The 15,607-nt window shown below is 40.5% G+C and overlaps 1 long non-coding RNA gene across 1 annotated transcript; it reads right to left on the reverse strand.

Annotated features, from left to right (window-relative positions):
• Nucleotides 1-422: 422 nt before the first annotated feature.
• LOC143693394 (uncharacterized) lies at nt 423-9,641 on the reverse strand. The gene is made up of 4 exons (XR_013181033.1): nt 9,577-9,641; nt 3,701-3,963; nt 3,531-3,618; nt 423-1,892 (listed from the first exon to the last, which is right to left on the reverse strand). It is a non-coding gene; the product is annotated as an uncharacterized LOC143693394 (long non-coding RNA).
• Between the last annotated feature and the right edge of the window lie 5,966 nt (nt 9,642-15,607).

Consider the following 15,607-nt stretch of genomic DNA (forward strand, 5'->3'; position numbering starts at 1 on the left):
ACAACAGGCCAGTACTGAGGGAAAGCAGTGTGACCCAGCCAGTGTCCTACAGCTGAGACCTCTTCATCCCTCCACCAGAACAGCCTCACTCATGAATGACCACAATCTGAGGGCGAGTTGTGACAGGCCAAATCCAAGCCAGGGAGTGAGTGCACTTGGCACAGCACCTGGGTAATTAGGTGACTCCCAGACAGGGCTCAGCCCCTGGGCATGTTCAGCACAAACATGTTTCTGAAGATCACACTGGGCTGTGGGGAGCTGTGTGCTGCAAATTCTTCTATCCGTGTGCAGTGTGAGAAGGGCCGGTTGGTCATGGCCAAGTTTCCATGACCACTGTCACAATCTGCTAGTTGCTAGTGGGGGTTGTGACGGTTCATTAACTTGTCTCAGAGTGCAAAAACAACGTGGAGGGGATTTCAGTATTGATCAAAACAAATACACCTTTTATTGAATGACCACACCAAATGTGATAGAGGGATTAGAAGAAAGATAAAAGATATAAAAAGAGAGAGAGAGAGAGAGAGATAAAGGGGGTATAGCTACCAAATGTAGAGATGAAATCCTCGTGGTCCAGTCAATGGGAAATTTGCCTAGTCATGTCAGGGAGAATCTCAAAATTCTGGTTAACTCAGGGATCTATTATAGTCCTTTGCTGAGGGGGGAACAGACCTTGAAATAGCCAGGGGGGAACAAATACAATAGAGAATAAGTCTTGAAATCACAGAGGGGGAACAGGTATTGAAAACAGGTACAGACAGTCCATGTTCTCAGCAGTGAGCAAGACCCATTGTTTTCTTGGTCCAGGAAACCCACCTGGGCAAACATCTCACTTCGATCAGGCCAGCCCCCTCCCCCCCCACACCACGTGTTAGGATTACAGAGGTCTCAGTCTCAGTCCTTCGGAGGCGGCTTCAATCTCCATCCGTTATGGTGGTAGTGAAGCAGATGAAGGGTTTTTTGTGGGGGACCACCAAAGTTACCCCTGAAAGTTCATTTGGCCAAGAGGTGGGGAAATTCATGAGCCATTGTCATGAAGCAGGTGCAAGCATATCGGGCGAGTTGCCCCTTGGCAGTCCTTGCTGGAAGCACTGTTGACACAGCTGTGAAAAATCACTTGGTGAGCATCCACCTCAACCAGGCCAGAACTCCAATTAGAGTCTTCAGTGGTCCCGTTCAATTCATGCGACAGTCGTGAGGCAAATAAGGGAAACTTCAGACAGTCAGACTTCAGACTTCAGACTGTCTCTTTCAACCACCCACAGGAAAAATCTCATGGCCTTGTTGCTCTCTGAATTTTCAGGAAGGAAAAAAACCTAAACCCTGAGTGTAGGTGAGGTTTGGCTTTGGAGCTCCTCCTGGAGTCAGCTCCAGAGCAAGCAGGGTTGATGCCAGCTTGCCTGTTGCTGGACTATTTCATGGGCAGAGTAGGCAGATAAGATGTCCAAAAAAGTCACAACTGGCTCAGCTGCCACATCAGCACTGAGAGCTTTGGCTGTCCTGCTCTCCCTGGCCTACTCCTGCTGTGTGGGCTCCTTGCTGCTCCTTCCCTCAGGCCCTTGGGAGGGAGGGACAGCTGACATTGCTGGATGGCTCACACGTCCTTGCATCAGACAAAGGCCGGTGTTACCCAGGAGAAGAATTCATGCTGACAAAAAGGGGAAAAATTAATTCCTGCTCTCTCAGTGCTCCCAAATCCATCCTGAAGCAATGGCACCATCATTGCAACACTGCTGGCTTCCTCACAGCCACTGAGTTATCTTCAGGTTTAACTGTATTGTGGGCTTTTCTGTGATCCATTTGTTTTAATTGAATATTCCTCGGGTCTGGTTCAATTTTCCACCAACTTCAGTCCCAAGACAGGCCTCCAGTCTTCTACTGAGATCAAGAAGCTACTGTGAAATTTAGAGCAAATGGGAAAAAAGAAATTCTAGTGACAGGTCACTCACAATTTTAAAGAGCAAGAGCCATCCCTCCCTGGCAGGCTGCCTTTTTTTCCCTGTAATCTGTCCCACAAAGAGGATGGGAGATAACTCAGTGGCAGATTCCTCCCCTGGACTGATAAAAGGAGCTTTAATTTACCAGCATGGTCTTGGCACTGCAGAACAACATTAGAATGAAAACACTCATCATGCTCAATGAACTTCCAAACCTTATTTATAAACTTGAAAAAAAAGACCTGAGGATTTGTTATCCTTTGGATGAAAAAAAAAGACAAACAGCACATATGTCTTGAAGTTCCCCTTATTTAACCCCCACAGATAGTTTGCCTGATGCACTATCTTCCATCAAAAAAAGAAAAAATGTCATTTTCTGGAGGTTAATCTCCTGTTTTCAGAGGAAAAGAAAAAAGAAAAAGGAAACTATCACCTCTGTAGATGGGAAAGCAGAGGCAGAAAGAGGGCAAGAGAACTGTTCTGTAGAAACAGATCACATCGCTGATTATCAAAGCAGTAATTTTATCACAAGTCTTGTAACTTTGAGGGCAGACTAGCTAATGATTCAATTAGCAGGGAAAATATCCATATTGCTGCTTGAAATGTTCTGGGCAAATCTGTCACTCATTTTGTTATATATCTGTGTACCTACACCAGGAGTCAGGTTTAGAAAATCCTTTTTGTCTACCCATATTCTTTACATTAAAAGAAACAAAACAAAACACTTTCAATGACTTTTTCCCTAAGCCCCAGCATTCAGGGCAGTGAAGTATGGACTTTGACATCATTAGCACAGAAAAAAACCCCACATTTTTTAGTCTTATTCCTTGAAAGAAAAGAATTGTCTCTTTATTTAAGGTTGTTCTGCCTTTCTTTTTTATCAGATTCTCCTTAAAAACTCCGGCATCCTTTGCCAAGTGTTAACCACTCTTGCTGGAAGCAATAATTACATCCATGAGTGTTATGTCATTTAGTTTTAAATAGGAAAGGCAGGAGATAGTGCCTACTGGAAGGAGCAAGTCTTGGGAAAAGCCTTTGGAAAGGAATACATAAAAAAACCCCAAAGATCTGAAACCCTCATCACAGGATCCATGGGTGGATGGATGGCACCCTGACAATTGGCTGAGAAGGGCTCACTAGCAATTTCTGGGAATGGTCTACTGGTGGGACATATCCATTGACTTCTCCAACCATACCAATTTTAAGAACTCATTAATGTTAAAAATTATTCAAAATGGAGAAAAGACAAACAAAAATCAACATCTGGTGTGATTTTGATAGCTCTAATTTCAGAAATAGAAAGGAAGGGACTTTGTTAGTGTACAAATATTCTGCAAAACTTCTTGAGGTCAGAGTGTTCCTCCTCTCTGTCTCCTGCAGGACAACTGACTGGAGAGAGGCAAGGAGAGATTTTTATTTGTGAAGTTTTGCATTTAACCATTATGGGAGGTGGTACAAAGTGAGACCTGAAGGGTGGTGGCTCTTTGGCAGCGACTGAAGCTCTCTGACAGCTCTTAACCCTCTATCACTGGGGTTTTGAATTGGGCCAGCGAAACAAACATCTGTGTGTTAATCCTGTTAGAGAGGAAGGCTTACCCTGGGTATCTGTCAGCAGGAACCTGTACCTCCAGGCCTTGGTAGCACTGACTTCTTAGCCAAAGCTTCCTGCTGTGTATGAAGTATCCTATCACGGAATCAGAATATCGTGAGTTGGAAGGGACTCGCAGGGATCATCAAATGGCCCACAGAGGATCAAACCCACAAACCTGGTATCCTTAGCACCATGTTCCAACCAGCTGAGTCAGTCTCAGGGTCATCACTGAGGCCACCAGCAGAGCAAGATCTTCCCATGGTGCTGCCCAGACCAACTCAAGCCGGTGATGGCACAGGCAGCATCAGCTTGCGGAGTCACTGTGTCATTGCTGCCAGCGCAGGTGTCAGAGCAAGGAGGAGAGAGCTCACCCTGTGCTCACCACAGCTCTGCCTTGGGACTGACTGCCAAATAGAGCTATGCCATGCATGCCATCATCTGCATGGCAAAGAGAGGACATGAAAAGACACTAAGGAAACTGCCATCTCTTCCCTGAAGTCTTCCCTGAAAGCCAGCAGCCACTTTGGGAAGACTGCATCTGCTGCCCATCAGCTGCACTGTGTCTTACAGGAATTTAAATACCCCAGGTTTGGGTTGATCCTGAGCAGAAAACAGTAAGGACAAAGGGAGAAGGCTGTGCTGCAGGGCAGGTGGATCCAGGCAAAGCTGATTTGGGGAGCAGGCTTATTCTAACAGCATTTCATTTTCCACTACTAGAACTGCATGTCAACAGATTTCAAATATCTTCCTAAGTCCCTGTGTCTTGCTTGAAAGTGCTATGTCTTTATCAGACCATTGATGGTCCTTCTGAAATGTGAGTCTCACTGGCTGCATCCAAACCTTGTGCTTGAAGAACATTCCTAATTAAAGCAGATTGGGCCTTTGGGAAAGAATGGGCTGCAAAGCATTTCCTAAAGCGTTTTCTACTCCAATTTCATAGTGAGAAAATATACCTGAAGCATGATTCTGGGATTAGGATTGAGACAAATATGAGTTTGGTGGGTCAATTTTACTTTGAGAGCTTGAGAAACACTGGAAGCTCAAGTGATGATCCCAGAGGGTTTAACAGACAGGTTTCACCCTCCCAGAAATACAAGGGCCTTAAAACCACTGTTAATTTGTTGACATCTTTCATCTTACTCCTTTCAATCCCCCCTCTTTTTATTTTCTCCATAACTGTCTTTACAGATATTAATTACCATTGATTTAAGTTTTTCTCCCTGGGTCTTCCTTGGTTTTGCAATTATTTGCAGTGACATAATTTTTGACTCTTTTGTAGCCATTTCTGCAGTATTAGGCATGGCTACTACCTGCATCCCCGTGATCACCTGCTGAAAGAGTTGCACTTAGCAAGGTGTCATGCATGGTAAAAAGATTAGAGTTGCTATAGCACAGAAGAGGACAAACGCTATTCATTTAACCCATAGCTTGCCAGGTACCCATGACAACATGTCCCATTCCCATCCTTTCCACCTTTGGAATGGTACACAAACAAACTTGATTTTCTTTATTATTTGTTTGACCACTTTTCTGTTGCCATCTCTTTGCAAACAGCAGTTTGAAGAATTTAATTTTCCACAAACTCGTCCTCCTTCTGCTAATAGATAATCTTATACCATCCAATGCTGAAATATTGCATTCTTCATTTGAGTGGCTTGGTCGTCAAGAAGGTCAAGAGCCATAGCTGTCCAGTTGCTTATAATTTCAAAGCAGGTTGTAACCTAAATATCCCATTCAAATTATAAATGGGTTCTCTGGCACTTCATATTAATTCATAAGGATTCCAAGTGGCTGGTCTATAGTGTGATATAATTTTTTCTGGTGACCATTTATCTTTTCCCCATTTTAGGGTTCTCCCTCCAGCCAGGGCTGCATCAACTGATTGCTTTCGCTAATTAAATCACCATAGATTTTGATTCCTAAGTGAGTTCCCTGAACTTGTGGTAGGTCTAATATGCCCCATATAACATCCTTGAGCAGCTTGGAGGTAAGCTGCAATACTCATGGTGACTGCAATGCCAGTCAATGGCGTCTTTCCAAAGCCGATGTTCCGTTAGCAAAGGGGCCTTCCTAATCTCTGTCATCAATTGGTGGGTCAAAAGTTGGATCGTTTCCTGGCCTTAGCAGTCCTCCAACAGTAGCTACCCCACCCTAAGAGTTACAATGTTTTTATTTCCAAGCTCCCCTGCAGGATTCCCAGCTACATTTACATCTGCAATCTGTTTGCTTGGATTTGGAGAAGAACTCACTAACAAAGGGCTCAAGTTCCATTTTGGTGTTGACATTTGCACTGATAATCACAAACAACATGTGTTCTACTCGTGGAACTTTCTTGGAGGCAGCTTAAAAACAGGTGGTCAAAAAATCCCTTGTCCCTCCCCACTGCTTTACAGCCTTCAAAATCTTTTTGGTAATGATTGTAGGAACACCTCAACCAGCTACCATTAGTGAGCTTCACAGGCATTTGATTGCATTTGCTTGATGTTTGGAACAACTGCAAGGAGGGCAATTTGGAGTCCAGACCCAGATGTTTAAACCCAAAGGTAAAGTCAAATCACAAACGCTTTTCCTACATAGACACCCCCTGTCCTATTTAGGCAATAAGCGCCTGATTCAGAAGAATGAAGTCACCATGGGCTTCCTTCTTTTACCCAAATCCTGTCCCATTATGGACCTCATTTAGGGTATTGACCCACCATTTAGATTCCACTGAGCTAGTCACCCATAGCCACGCTTCAGATTCTTCTGGCCCTCTGCAGACCCAACAACAGCTAAGGTTAAAAACTTTGGCTGCTTCTTCTCCTAAGGCTGGAAATGGATTCTTCCATTCCTGGCCTAAACTTAGCTGACAATATAAAAGTAGAATTAGTAAGGAAAATATTCTAATAGTGTATTCTAATGACTTAGTCTAATTTTCGCCTTGTCTTCCATACCACCTGTGGCCAGTGAATGCACAGAAATCACTTAAGATAAAGAAAACAGTGACAGCAAGTAGTAGCCCCCCAGTGAGTGGAGATTCTAAAAGAGGGATGCCGATGCCCATCCAGACTATTTCAGCAGACAGTCTGTGGTAGGTACACACGGCTTGCCCCAATGTCAGCGCACTGGCTGTTGCTCCAGACTATTCCTCCTCTGCTGAGATGTCCTAATCTCTGGGGCCTTAGAGACCTTGACTAGAGTGTGATGGGTCCACCTGTGTTCAGCTGTCTTGATGGCTGTTTCTGTGGTCAGTAGCATTGGAAAGTCCTACTCCACTTTGTCACCAGTGGTGCATCTTTCCACTCCTTAAGCAGGACTAAATCCCCTGGTTGGATGTTATGAACAGCCAAAGTCCAAAGGCAGGGGCTATGCCAGCTGAGCTTCCGGTTGAAGGGATTTCACGAGAGACAGTATCCTGGCCACCTATTCTTTTAAATATACATCACTTACCTCTACACCCCACTAGGTTGAGAATTACCCAGGTGAGGAATCCCAAACAATAATTCAAAGGAAGAGAACTGATTCTCTCTTCTAGGTCTGGCCTTCATTCTTGCCAAAGCCAATGGAAAAAGCCCTACCCATGGCATCTTGGTACCTATTAACAGCTTCAAAGGGTGTTTCTTTATTTCTCTCTTCACTTGTTTTATACCTGGCACAAGTTCTGGTGGTACTAGGGGGTATGGAGGATCCATTGTTTTCCTAAAGTAGCCATAACCCCTTGAAGGATCTTTCTTTTAAAATTAGCTCCCTTGAGTCTGTTGCTTCTACAATCCTGTATCTTGAAATAATTTGTTCCAAAAATACCTTCATAGGTGATGCTGTAGCTGCTGAAGCACTTGGGAATGCTTCTGGCCACCTTGTTAGCTGATATACTATTACCAGAAGATATTTAAGCCTTCCCACTTGGGACATCTCAGTAAAATCCACTTGGCATCTTTATGGGAATTTACAAAATTAGAGGGTTTTGGGAAAGCTGCAAAAGGCAGGCCTCAGAGACAGTAAAACTGTGATTAGAGCTAAGCATCAGCCATGAGATAGGTGAGCAGAAAAATTATTTAAAAAGTAGAAAGGCAAGGACAAATAGAACAACAGTTTGTGTATTGGCACTTGTCTAGAATAACTCTCTAAGCTACAGAAAAGTTTATCTAGCAAGACATTAGGAAGGTTGAAGCTTAAAAATGGAGCTCTGTGCGTTGTGTTTTAAGGCTTATAAGTAGGTATTGTATTCAAAATAAGCAAGCATTGTTTTAACTAAAGGTACATGTGCTTATAGTGGTTGAATAAAACTACTGTCAATATGCTTTTGCTTTGTGTGATTGGGCAAAAACTTATAAAGTAAGTTGCAACATAAGTTCTTTGTTTGCTGTTTGGGATGTGAGCTGCTGGCATCTTTTCATTGTAACAATCATGTAATGAGACTGATGCTGAAAAATAAAACAGCTCAAGACACGTTCTACAGCAGTCTTGTCTTGTTTGTGATTCGTACATAGCTTCTGGCTGGCGATAAATGGTGCTCCATGTGAGGAACTTTGTTAAACTAGAAGAATAAAAAAAAATATTGTAGACAGTTCAGTCACCGGAAGGCCAAGCTGTTAAACAGAAGAATAAATCATCCCGTTCATCATCTGCACCTAATGTCCTTGTAAGTAATAAGTAGCATTTTAAAAGCTCCTGAGCTACACGATTTATCTAAAATTTATCTAAAACAGAATGAGACATTTTTTACTGGCTTGAGAAAATTTTACAAGATAAAAGACGTTCAAACATCTCAAAGCATGAACTGAAAGACTTATTAATCTGAGTAAAAGCAAATACTCAAAATATATACTTGCAGTCTACTTTTACCTTTGATTTTTGAAACCAGATAAACTGGAAAATTTATAATCTATTCTCTCTTAAAAAAGAAAAGACTGTGAGCATACTAATGCCTGTCTCCAGAGCTTTAATAGAGAGCTTTAAACAAAATAATCATAATAAAGACTTTTTTGAATACCAAAACAGAACATCTGGTTCTGAGACTTTAATTCCGAGTAGTGCTGAGCCGTTGTCCTCTTCTAGGAAGATCTCGAGTTCTGTTCGAAGTTCCTTCCTTTCTAGCACGTCCAGAGTTTCTCCAAGCTATGTAGACAGCACCCGGATCCCCAAGAAGTGAGAATCAAATCCACTTTCAGCTTCTGTTGTGTCCTCTGTTTCTTCCGAAATTCCCTGCGTCACTGATGCTGTGACAAGCCACCCTCCCATTCCTCTGCAGAAGCACCCACCCCTGCAATGCCTGAGAAAGCATTCAAGATTTTCATTGCATTCCAAGAATGTAAGAAGTCGGAAGTTGTGTTCTAGAGAAGATGAGAGTCGCACAGGTCCGAGAGATAAGAGTTAGGAGAAGCTTTGCAATACAAGAGCTGTTTGTTCTGAAGTTGTGCAAGTGAAGACTGCCGAAAGAAGCTCTAGGTCTGCTCTGCCTAGTCAAAAAGCTGCGGAGGTCACTCCTGCCACTACTTCCCCTTCTCAGGAAGATACCCCCTCAGATCTAGCTCAAGCAAGCAGATTGCTTTGCAGTTCTGAAAATTCTTTTCTTGCAAATTCCTCCCCCAAGTCTCTCCCAGAGTTTTTGCTGTTTTTAGTTCCCCAGCCTCCAGATATAGGTAGTAAGCAAGCTTTAGATTTGGCTCTGCCTGCAGAGGAGCGAGCAAAAAAGAAGACAAAGGTGGCAGGCAGCAGCCAAGGGCCGAGCGAAGCCAAGATGGCTCTGCCCAGACAAATGCATGAAGTAGAAGCAAGAGAGCTCAGAAAAGTTTCTGGAGAACCACAAACAGAAGCTTTAAAGCCCCTCTCATTCGCTGCTAAGAGAGAAAATAGCATGTCAAAATCACAACTTAAAGCTGAAAGTTTTCCAGCTGAGTCCCCGCAGACAAAGATACAGTGTGAAACCTGTAACAGTTCATTAGAAAGTGTCACAAATACAAATTTGAGATTTGCAGCTCGAAAGTAGCCCAATTTGTATAATTCTAATAAAACCCAATTCAGTAAATTGAGAGGAAATTTATCAAGCTCTAATTGATAAATAGCCGCTACCTCCATTGTGGAAGAAGTGTTGAGAATGTGAAGCTCGCCTCCTCCTCCTCTGCCCTTTCTGGCAGGGCTCCCGGAGAGGCGTATAACTCAGGCAGCACTGCTGCCAAGATTTCGGAGTTCTAATCCTCCGCCCTTCCTGGCAAAGCTCCTGAAAATATTTGTTGCTGCGGCAACACCTCTGCCAAGAACTTAGAGCTTAGCAGAGTTCCTAGAACAGATGATGACAGTGACAAAATACTACCTGTTCTGTATCAGAAACAATAGTGATGCGAGAGAAAAATAAAACACAATCTAAATCAGAAGTAAACCCTCCATTGCAATTACCTAATTAGTCTAATATTAATCAAAATTTAGAAAAATATTTAGATTCAAAGAAACAACTCCTTGCATTACCTCTAAGATATAGTTGTAATGATGTAAAACCACGATTTAAAAGTCTTTCTCACCATGATATAAAAGAACTACGTCAAGCTTTGAAAGAGAATTCTCTTCTCCTTATTTTAATAATGTGTTGAAAAGTATATTTAATTCTTATGACTCAGTCCCTGCTGATTGTCAAAATGTAGCTTCCCTGATTTTAACCAATTCACAATATCTTTTATAAGAATTACAACAGAAAAACTTCTTAATAAATTAGTTGAAAGATATGAAAATACTCCTTATAAGACTAAAGATGCTACCCAACTAACAAGTGATCCACCTTTCCATAGACCAGAAAATCAAGCAGTAGAATTACCTCAGACTGTATTAACAGATATTAATGATGCTGCTAGAAAAGCTTTGTTTTCAGTTGAGCCAACTAGTACCCATGTAAATGCTTAGTGTAAAACCCATGTAAATCAGACAAAGTGAAACAGAATCCTATAATTCTTTTCTAGACAGATTACCCAAGCAATGTTCAGATGAACAAGCACGCTCCTATATTGTTCAAAACCTTGCTTTTGTAAATGCTAATGAAGAATGTAGAAAAATTATTTTAACTTTACCTAATCAGCCTCCAGCTGTTAGACAGATGCTAACAGCTTGCAGTAAGCTCACTTCTCCACAACATCTTGCTAACATGCAAGTCAATACATTAAGAAAAACATTAAGAGATAATCTGACACAACAAATAGATAAATTTGAAAAGCTCCTAAACAAACAAGAAAAAAATTAAGAAAAATCTGTTAGTACTGTACAGTTAGATTCTGATAAAAAAGTTTGTTGCTTTGCTTGCAGTAAACCAAGTCACATTAAAAAAGATTGTCCTGTGAAAACAATCCAACATAAACAACTTTCTATTTACTGTCGATGTCAAAAAAAAGCATCTTGCTAAGTACTGTCACTCTCAGTTTGCCATCGATAGCAGACCTTTGTTGTTAAACTCAAAAAAGAGTGCGGATTACCACTGCGCCCCGACACAAGTAGTAGTACCTCCTTGCAGCCAGTTCCCCAGTCAAGTAGTATTAGTACCTCAGTCATTTATTCCTCAATCAACCAATCCTCAAATAGTTCCAACTCAATACTCTCCAGTGCAAAGTTCAAATTAGCATCCTCAAAATTAATTCATCTATTAAATAATTTGTGTTGTGAAAACATTCCTATTAGAATTGTCAATCTTTTTCAACAAAGACAAGATTTTTTGATTCTAAGCAAAGCCAACAACAAAATTTTTAGACTTTCAATCTTCCTTCTGTTGTTTCAGTAAATTCTAATGAAGAGCTAGTAATTTTAGCTCTTGCACTAGATGTTCCTATAGTAATTCCACCAAAAACACCTATAGCTATTGCATTTCTTTTACCCATGAATACACCCAAGCAAAACAACTTTCCAAAGAATTCAGTTGTGTCTGTGCCATCTAATACCTCAGGTCCAAAAGTCTTTTAAGTGCAATGTTTAGACTGCAACTGACCAAAATTGACTTGTAGCCTGACTCACTGTAGTAAAATAATTTATGTTACAAACATGCCAGACACTGGTGCAGATGTCACTGTAATTTCTCACATGTTCTAGCCCAGTGATTGAGATTTAGTAGCTCCTTCAAGTTCCCTCACAGAGATTAGAAGTGCTACTGTGTGTTTGCAAAGTGCATCCATGATTAACATTACAAGTCCTGAAAGAAAGACAGCAACGGTGCATCCTTTTGTTGTTCAGAAGCCTCTCACTGTCTAGAAAAGAGATGTCCTGTCCCAAAAGAAAGCAAAACTAGAAGTAAGACTGTGATAGAAACCACATCAAAACCTGCCACTTTAAAGCTGACCTAGAAAATTGATCATCCTATATAGATTGATTAATAGCCTTTAACAGAGAAAAAATTAAATATACTTAAAAAATTAGTAAAAGAACAATTACAGCAAAGTCACATCACCCCCACAAATAGTCCCTAGAATTCACCAGTATTTGTCATCCACAAGAAGACATCAGACTCCTAGAAGTTACTTCTTCATTGAAGAAGATCAATGAAGTGATTAAAGACATAAAACCTCTTCAACCTAAACTCCCTTCTTTATCAATGATCCCAAAACACCAGCCTCTCATTGTCATTGATTTAAAAGACTGTTTTTTCCACATTCCACTTCATCCTGATGATGCTCCAAGATTTGCCTTTTCAGTTCCTATCATCAATCGAAGAGAACCCGTGCAGAAATATCACTAAAAATCATTGCCGCAAAAAATGAAGAATTTGCCTATAATTCGCCAGTATTTTGTTGCATAAGCTTTGTCTCCAGTTCGACAGAAGTATCCAAGATCCATAATTCTACACTACATAGATGATTTGCTCATTGCAGCTCCAATGCAGACAGAGATAGAGCAAACCTGTACTAGTGTTGTTACTGAAATCCAAAATGCTAGACTTAAAATTTCTGCAACAAAAATCCAAGAAGTTCCACCCTAAAAGTATCTAAGATAGAAGATGACTGAGAAAATAATAACACCGCAGAAGATACAGCTCCAGACCAGTGTCAACAATCTGCAAGACTTACAACAGCTTCTAAGAAAAATCGAGTCAGACCTGTTTTAAGAATCACCGACGATAAACTAAGTCCACTTTTCAATTTACTGAGAAGAAGCTGCAACATCTGCTCTCCTAAAACCTTAACACCTAAAGCTCGTACATTCCTTGACAAAGTCATAAAAGCTCTCCAAGGACGACAAGCTCATCGCTGTATTCCAGAAAAACCTTTCTTTTTTGCAATTTTACGAGAAAAAATGCAACTTTGTAGTCTCAGTTTTCAGTGAGACCCTTCTGAGACAAATCCTTTTTTGATAATAGAATAGATTTTTCTTCCCTACAAGTTTCCAAAAACTATTTTCACAGTTTTAAAGATGATAGCACAAATTGTAATTAAAGCCAAAACAAAATTGTTAAGTTTAGCAAGTCAAAAATTTGCAGTTATCTATTAACCATTAAAAAAAAATATCTTAATTGAGCAATACAAAATTCTGATGATTTGCAGTATGCATTGTTGAACTTCTCAAGTGTTTGTTCTGCTCATTACCCAGCTCACAAATTATTGCAAGCAAAATTGAGTTTTAGAGAGAAACCTAAGTTAAATAAAAAAACCTTTAAACGCAATAACTCACTTCCCTGATAGCTCTAGCAAAAGCCACAAATCAGTCGTAACTTAGTTAAATCAAAAAATTAATGCTTGAGAGTCAGACATTCAAATAGTAGAAAGATCTCCTCAGATTGTTGAGCTTGCTGCTGTAGTTCAATCTTTTAAACTCTTTCCCCAACCTCTTAATTTAATCACAGATTCTGCTTATGTTGCTAATGTAGTTAAGAAATTAAAAAGATCAGTTTTAAAAAACGTTAACTATGACACTTTATACCATTAGCTTTCATGTCTTTAGAGAACTTTACATTATAGAACTAATCCATATTTTGTTTCTCACATCAGAGCTCATTCTTCGCTTCCTAGATTTTTAGTAAAAAGAAATGCAAGAGCAAACAAACTAACAATAGTTATTTCAAATGCTTTGCCAAACATTTTTGAACAAGCAAAACTAATTCATGCCTTTTTTCACCAAAACGCGCAAGCACTTGTGCGAATGTTTCAAATTTCCAAAATTCAAGCTAAAGCTATCATCAGTACTTGCCCTGTCAGCTTGTGCAGCCTCCTGTTTCTACAAGAGCAATCAACCCACAAAATTTGCAAAGCCTGAAGTTATAGCAAACAAATATCACTAAATACCCTTCCTTTAGTAAATTTAAAAATATTCATGTTTCAGTAGACACGTTCTCTAATGCAATTTTTGCTTCTCTTCACACAGGTGAAACAGGTAATCATGCCTGTTATCATTTTTTGCAAGCTTTTGCTTCATTAAGTGTGCCCCAAGAAGTAAAAACCGACAATAGTCCCATGTATATATCTCAAAAATTAGTCACATTTCTAAAAAAATAGAGTATTCGTCACATTTTTAGTATTCCTCACTCTCCCACAAGTCAAGCTATTATTGAGAGAGCACATCAAACATTAAAACGCATTCTAGATCAGCAGAGAGTAGAGGTCACACCACAGATGAGGTTGAACAAAGCTTTGTATGTTTTTAATTTTTTAAACAGTTCGGTTGCATAACCCAATCCACCGATTTTTAGGCATTTTTCAAATAACACACAGGCAAAACTGAAAGAAAATCCCCCTGTTTTAATTAGAAACCCTGAGACTGGACAAATTGAAGGTCCTTTCTGATTAATCACCTGGGGCAAAGGGTATGCTTCTGTCTCTACAGGTGCAGGAATTAAGTGGGTCCCACCCAAGAACGTCAAACACACGTTCGCACCCCAAAACATGTTGACGAGTCCAGAACCAAGGAAGCAAGTACGCAGACATGAGCCGAGCAGAGGAATCCCAGGACACGCCTGATGTTCTTTGTGCAGCGGTGGAACCTGCAAACTCTGATTTTGTGTCAATGTTATTTATAAGTGTGTCAATTGGATGTCAAATGTTTGTTTCGTAGAGCTGATTTTTGGCAAAAGTGTGGGTTTTTGTTTTTGTTAGGTTATAGATCCCCACTATTGGATCTTCAAAGTCAAATCTTAAGGTCAAAAGCAAAGTTCCTAAATTGATATATATGCGAGGATTTTGCCAAAACTTAGCTCATGAAAAGGATAGAGCAAAATCAAATTGTATGTTGGTGTTGGTGGGTTTTCATTGTTTTTTGTAGTGCAGATTTGCCTGTGGAACAACCAAAAACAAATGTTTGGGTGACCTCAGCCAAGGCAGCAGGCTCCGATACTATATACTTGTCTAATTCGGAACCAGAAAAGCCTTTCTTAACCTGTCTGCTTGGTCTGCCAGTAAAAGATTTGCCTTTGATCAAAAAGCAATTCAATGGTGAGCCAGGTGAAATTGACAATGGGAACAATCCTGCATTGAACTGGAATGTTTGGGCCAAAGAACTTCCCAAAGCAGTATCTGAACCCCAAGAATTGGAAATCCTTGGTTCTTTAACAATGGATTTTTGCTTTACCTTCAGAGCTAGTGGTTGGCGAGAAGGTGATCCTCCAAAGTACAATGTTACTCCCCATTATTTTGCATACAGAAACTTAAGTTTTTGGTGTAATTATTCAAACAGTTGGGATGTGCTTTCTGAGGCTGACCAATATCCACGTCAATTTCCCAAGGGATATTGGTTAATTTGTGGAGATAGGGCTTGGCAAGGCATTCCATCACACCTTGAAGGTGGCCCATGTAGCATTGGGATGCTCACTGTAATTGCGCCCACTGCCAAAGTGGTCATGAAAAAAAAACAAAGGCGAACAAGATCTGCTCTTCATTATGATGAGAACTGTAAAAGTAATTTTATGCCTTGGAAGGCTGCGAAAAGGGTTTCAGCAGGTTTGTTTTTACCCCAATTAGCTTCCGCAATGGCATTGAAACAATTAGATTGGGTTGGATGTTGGCTGAGTAAACAAACTAATGCCACATCCACTGCAATTAGTGACACATTGACCGATGTTGATAGTGTTAGACATGCTACCCTTCAAAATAGAGCAGCAATTGATTTTCTTTTACTGGACATGGTTGTGAGGAATTCGAAGGATTGT

Source organism: Agelaius phoeniceus, chromosome 2 (assembly GCF_051311805.1).
Source record: "Agelaius phoeniceus isolate bAgePho1 chromosome 2, bAgePho1.hap1, whole genome shotgun sequence".
Lineage (NCBI taxonomy): Eukaryota > Metazoa > Chordata > Aves > Passeriformes > Icteridae > Agelaius > Agelaius phoeniceus.